The following is a 7,366-nucleotide window of genomic DNA, read 5'->3' as shown; positions in this document are numbered from 1 at the left end:
GTCAGTGGTAGGGTACATGGACATTGACTACGCATGAGACTTGGATAACATGATGTCTACCATAGGGTACGTATTTACCCTTGTGGGAGGACCTATTTGTTGGAGGTCTATGGGGCAGTCACTTGTAGCTTTATTTACTATCGAGTCGGAGTACATGGCAGTAGCTGAGGCTGCCACTGAAGCGTTATGGCTTACAAGATTGGTCAGGGAGCTGGGAGTCTAGTAAGGGAGAGTTAGATCGCAGTGTGATAGTTAGAGTGTCATCTACTTGGCGAAGAATTAGGTGTACCATGCGAGGACAAATCACATTGATGTGCGATTTCATAGGGTTAGAGAACTGATTGCTTCAAAAGAACTTCTACTTGAGAAGGTTCATATGTCTGACAATGCGGCTGATATGCTGACGAACCCGGTCACAATGTACAAGTTCAAACATTGCTTGGACTTGATCAATGTCTCCAAGTGCTAGATGGGAGACGACCCCAATCTACTGTCCCAGGAGGAGTAGCAGTTATGCTTTCGGATTTCCTAAGTGGTGAATATTCGCCAAGGTGGAGATTGTTGGGGATGTGACTTATATTTTGAGTGAAACATATGCACCCGGAAAGCATTGTGAAACGAGGAACAAGAGAGAAGGTTGCAGGAAGAGGAATAATCGTCGTCGATTTACATGATAACTGTCGATGGTTTCAGGAAGAATGCAACGAGTTCTTCTTGGCTTCAAACTGTTGACGATTTTGTTCGACGCAGAATACGATTTTTGAATTTGGAGATCAGTAGATTGAGGGAATCAGAGGATTTTCCTCCAAGGATTGCTATAGGGATGGTTTAGATAGGATTTAAGGTTATACTGTACACCTAAGGTTCATATATAATCATACTTTGTAACCCTAATTGTATGCTTGACATTGTTCATAGTGGAAAATTCAGTTGCTGCTCCTGTGGACATAGACACATTACCGAACCACGTAAATCTTATGTTTTATTGTTATTTCATTGATTCTATTTGTGAGGGATTGCTTATTCTGTATAGTTCATAATTGAGTGATTTGCATTGCTTGTTTGTTGATTAATTCGTGAGTTCGTGAGGTTTTCCACTGCACATCTGCGAACAACAAATATCAAACCTACATTAATTGAGGAAAAAAATAGGTGTCATATTCAACTAATAAAATGTTAGCAAAAACTAATCTATGGTAACTCAATAACCCACATACTTCAAAGTAAAACATTCTTATATTTTTCCTAATTTTTTCCAAGCCCTAAACACAACCCAAATACTTGAACTTGCACTTGCATTGGGTTTAGATTTGTATGGATTTACATGACATTTAATATACTTTTGTACCACATTTTGCCCAAATTCACACAAATTCAAATCTAAATACAAAAATATAAGCTCTCAAACATAGGATTAATGTAAAACTAGACAGAGTTAAACTTAAAACTGAAAGAGAAAGTGTAACGACCCAAAAATTTAAAACTAATATAAATATAGAAATGCTTTGATACCACCTGTAGCGCCCTGACCCGCCACATGGCCCTGGAGTGCTAGATAAAACATATAAACTCTCTGATACCATAAATACTGCAACCTGCCCTAACCAGGGAATCTCGGGTGCACCTGTCATTATTGAAATTAAAAAATAACATACAACGGAAGATGGTAAAACATAAAAACACCTTACCAGAGTTCTAACTATTCCCAAATATATACATAATTCCATATCATGATATTACAACCCAAAAAGAACAAAAAATGCTGTCTAATGTCTCATCAGCTCTGACTATCACTATTAACTATCTAATCCCAGCCTCGTAGTACGCTAGGCTTGATTTCCTGTAGGACTTGAAAATGATTTGTATAATGGGGTAAGACACTTCTTAGTAAGACGAATTATATTATTATCAGTGTGTGGCTAACATGAGTTCCCATGTGAATATAAAACTTCCATTATTTAATTGTATATGAAATGACATTTAAACTGTACTGATTTGTAATACTGAAAATACATAAGTTCAGAATAATGTAATGTTTTCTCAGTATAGCCCATAAATAGTAAATTTTCCCATATATGCATAAAAGATACAACTTGGATTGCTGAACTAGCGTCGTCACCCTTTCACATACTTATACAACATGCTTTTCCCCATGACGGGTTGTGCGGCCCAAAGGCTGGACTCAACATATGGCTGACCGATCATAGCTGAATCAGAAAAATGTAGTAAGTACGATTGTTCCTACCCTTAACCCAGAACTGCATCGGGAAGGGTCACCCGAAACTTCATCGGATGGGGTCCCCAGAACTGCCTCGGGGTAGTACCGTACCCAGGTTTCCAATCGACTATCCATCATCACACTATCTGTTGGGACCCTGTGAGCAACCAGAAAAAATTTGGGACACCAAAAATTTACATGGTTCGGTCAAGATTGATCTACGTCCACGGAGCACACCAAAATTCACTAAAAATTCACCGAAATGAAAGAAATACAACTCTCTCCTCACACTCTCTTCTTCCTCTCCTTTCTTCTTTGTTTCTTCTCTCTGTACATCTTTCAACTCTCCACAGCTCCTCTATTTATAGAGCTAATAATTAATTACAACTTAGAACAATAAATCACAAATGGGAGGTTACATTCATCAAGATAAATGGAGATAAGGGTTACATTCATCAAGATAAATGGAGATAAATGACATAGCTTGCCCAACTTGCAAACCACGGCTCCAGCTCAGCGTTTCACGCGTCTCCAGCTCCAGCATAACAATCTCCCACTTGGAGATGGAGACGCCACCTCAACCAGTATCATGAATAAATGATGTGCTCAAAATATGTCTTCAGGCATGAAGACCAACTGAAGTTGAACACAACTTCAACTTCTTTGTAGTCACCACTTTAGTTAACATATCTACCGGATTTCTGCTACCTTGAATTTTTTCAAGTGTCATCACGCCGTCCTCTATCAAAGATCCGACGAAGTGATAACGTAATCCAATATGCTTAGTTCTGGAATGAAATGCTAAGTTCTTTGCCAAATGTATCGCATTCTGACTGTCACTGTACAAAACATTCTTCTCCTGCTTTAATCAAAGCTCCGTTAACAAACCTTGAAGCCAAATCATCTCTTTACTATCTTTTGTCACTGCTACATACTCAACTTCTGTAGTGGATAAAACAACAATCTTCTGTATCCGTGACATCCAACTAATAGTTGTTGTGCCAACAGTGAATATATACCCGGTGGTGCTTCTGCGATGATCAATTACACTTGCAAAATTAGCATCTACAAATCCTTGGATTTTCAAATTGCTTTTGCTAAAACATAGGCACTTATCAATAGTACCACATAGATATCTCAAAATCCACTTCACGGCTTCCCAGTGTGTCTTCCTTGGATTTGATATATACCTGTTGACAGCTCCCACTGCTTGGCCAATATCTAGTCTGGTACCAACCATAACATACATTAGACTTCCAACGGCTAAGGTGTATGGTACCTTAGCCATGAAGTCTTTCTCTTCATCTGTCTGGGGAGACTGATCCTTAGAGAGACGGAAGTGACCTGCCAATGGTATATTTATTGCCTTGGCACTGCTCATGTTGAACATATGTAAAACACGTTTGATGTACTCTAACTGAGATAACTGCAATGTGCCTTGTTGCTTATCTCTAGAGATCTGCATCCCAAGAATCTGCTTTACAGGACCCAAGTCTTTCATATCAAATTCCTCTGACAATTGCTTCTTCAATTTTCTGATTTCCTCTATATCTGATCCTCCAACTAGCATATCATCAACATATAACAGTAGAATAATATAGCTAGCACGATACCTTTTGAAGTAGCAACAGTGGTTGGCATTGCACTTCTGAAAATTGTTCCTCTGCATACAGTTGTCGAATTTCTTGTACCACTGTCTAGGAGCTTGTTTGAGATCATACAAACTCTTTTTCAATTTGCATACAAGATTCTCTTTACCTTTTACTGAGAAACCTTCTAGTTATTGCATATAAATTTCCTTATTAAGATCACTGTGAAAAAATTCCGTCTTCACGTCCAACTGCTCAAGATGTAAACCCTCTAAGGCAACAATACTCAAAACAGATCTGATGGTTGTCAGCTTGACAACTGGTGCAAAAATATCAGTGTAGTCAATTCCTTCCTTTTGTTCGAAACCTTTGACTACTAACTGAACTTTATACCTCTTGGATCCATCATACTCTTCTTTGATCCTATACACCAATTTGTTGTGAAGAGCCTTCTTACCATTGGGCAACTTAACTAGTTTCCATGTTTTGTTGGAGTTAAGAGACTTCATCTCGTCTTTCATTGCAAGCTCCTACTTGCTCGAATCTCTTGCCTGACACGCTTTAACATAGCATTTAGGTTCTTCTCCATCTGTAAGAAGTAAATGGTTCACATACCTCCTGTTTGGTATATGTTGCTGAGAAGATATCCTAAGCTTTGGTACTGGAGTAGGAGGTGGTGGTGCAACAATTTGCTCCACATGTTCATCTGCTTGAGGAATCTCGGTATTCTGCTGAGGATTCTCGGTGTTCTGCTGACATGTCCTTACACCTTCTAAAACATCATCCACATCTACAAAGTTTGTTTCAGATTCTGTAAATTCTGTTGTGTGTCTATCTTTGTACATCACCTTTTCATAAAAAATCACATCTCTGCTTCTAATCACCCTTTTGTTTTCATCATCCCAAATGCGATATCCATATTCATCTCCACCATAACTAATGAAAGTGCATTTCCGGGATTTCGGATCTAGCATATATCTAACATGATCATTGACATGTACATAAGTAACACAACAAAAAACTTTCAAATGTGAAAGTCTTACCTCTTTATTACTCCAAACTTCTTCTGGTAGACTATAGTCCAATGGTATTGATGAATAGTCCAATGGTACCGATGGACTCTGTTGAATCAGGTGTAATCCCAAGAGGGGGGGGGGGTGAATTGGGTATTTAAAAATTCTTTGACACTTATTTACCACTTAAACCCTTCTTATATATTTACCAATAAATTCTTGTTACTCAATTACTTATGTGCAAGTCTATCCAATCTATACATGCAATATAAACAATTGAAATGCAGTGCTAAAAGTAAAAAGTAAAGGGAAGAGAGAAGACAAACATGGTTTTTACAAGGTTTAGCCGACTTGGCCTACGTCCTTGCCTTGAGCAACCACTCAAGGATTTCACTAAATCTCTGCTCCTTAAATTGGGATGGAACTTCCCTTACAATCCGCTGCTTACAAGAGGTGCAGCTTCCTCCTCACCCACTGCTTACAAGAGATGCAACTCTCTCCTCAAACCCCGATTCACACACCGAACTGTGTACACAATAGAATCTGACGTCACACACCGAACCATGTATACAATAGAATCTGAAAAATAACACTCAAAAATGCTTCTAACAAAAGTGTGTGAGTACAAATCAAATTCCTAACACATTAACATATGATTAAACTTGAAGCTCATGAATGTATGAAAACGATACAATCGTTTTATGTATGATATGCTTTAACACACAAACCCTCTTTAACCAAAACTCCCACGTAATGATATATTTAAAATGTTTTGGAGTATACTAGGGTTTTAGTTCACTTTGTAAAGATGCACACATATATCTAATGTGAACTTGATAAAAGTCTTATATTGAATATTTTATCAATCTATATCAAAAAGATTTCTATCAAATATTTAATCACAACTTGATCTTTGTAATATGTAAATGTATATGATATGTAATTCAAAGAACAAAATCCTGAGTATAAGATTTTCCAAACAAGATATCCCTTAATAAAATAGATATTTATGAATACCAAGGATATATTCTCAAGTGTTTTAATATATATAAAATATGAATCCTATAATTGAATGCACACTTGAATCAAACCATTAAATCAGTAACACAACCTTAATCAAGTAACGATCTTGTTTAAAATAAATATGTATATGTATAAGCAATTTCAAGATCAACCTTTTAATACCTAATCAAAAATAGATTTTTCAATAATATGCTCTATGAAAACTATATATATATATATATATATATATACTCTTGAATAAAAACAATCAATTAATAGCTAAATGAATTTCTCAAGTAATGATCTTTTCAAAAATAATTTTTTTTTTTATATGTATGAACACACACAAGATCAAACTTTTCTAAAGATAATCAAGAACAAATAATGAGATGAGAAGTTCTTGAAGATAATAACTTGAATGATCAAACCTCAATACTAGAATGAGAATTCAGATGAGTAAACAAATTCCCTTTGAGATTATGAGTTGATTTGCCTAAGTTTGATGATTAGAGATTGAAGTGTAGGCAATCGTATAGCAATAGGAGCAAGTTTTCCAATATTCTTTCAACAAGATGTGTTCTTCTCTTTCTTGTGTGTCTTAACTTCATCCTAGGGTTTAGATATTCAGTATATATAGTGTCTTACCCTTAGGATTGATCTCAACCGTTGGATCAAAGAAATAGTTCGCGAGCTCGTTTAATAAAAATCATAATTTTAAGTTTTCCGTAGGTTCAGGCGCTTGAGGGTGAAAGCCCAGGTGACAGAAGTTCCTTTACCCTTTGAAAATTTAACTTGGGATGCAGGGTCAAGCACCTAAAGATAAGGTCAGGCTCCCGAAGTGGTTCAGGCGCCTGAGGTTCCAGGGTTAGGCGATCGAGGTATCTCGGCCAACTTGCTATATTTTTCCATTAATTCTTTAGACTACCGAACTTAATCTTCAGGCTCCTGAAGAAATTCTTCAGGCTACTAAGGGTGACTTCAGGCTACTGAAGTCCCCTTTTTTTCAATTTTCTTTTTCAAATTTAAAAATATGCTTTGCTCTTTTTCTTGGGCCTTTTATAAAACATATTTTCCATGATTTTAAAAACATTTCTAAGTCCATGAAGGTTCCCTAATGATATACATGAAATGCATAAATCCTAAAATCATTCTAAGTTATGTTGAGCCTCAAATTAAATCATATGAAAATGTAAGTACATGAGTTCTAAATACCCATTCCCAAGATGTTCTTGAACTTTGCCGCTTGCATATTGATTCTCGTACTCTTTGAGTTCCATGGATCTTGCCAAGATATGTTAGCTTTACTTTGTGACTTCCATGACTCGTTATCCTTCCGCGCATGCTTAATACAGTTCCTATTCACAGACTTAATGCACATATCAAATACCAAATGATTTGTCATTATCAAAACTGGATCGGACTCGTAGAGTCAACAAACTCCTGTTAATCAAATAAGCTGCTATGTTGACTGCTTCTGCCCAGAACATGTTTGGCAAGGCTGACTACATACGCATGCTTCTGGCTTTTTCTGTCAACGTTCTGTT

This window comes from Malania oleifera, chromosome 5, assembly GCF_029873635.1.
Source record: "Malania oleifera isolate guangnan ecotype guangnan chromosome 5, ASM2987363v1, whole genome shotgun sequence".
NCBI lineage: Eukaryota > Viridiplantae > Streptophyta > Magnoliopsida > Santalales > Ximeniaceae > Malania > Malania oleifera.
This window is presented reverse-complemented; position numbering follows the sequence as displayed.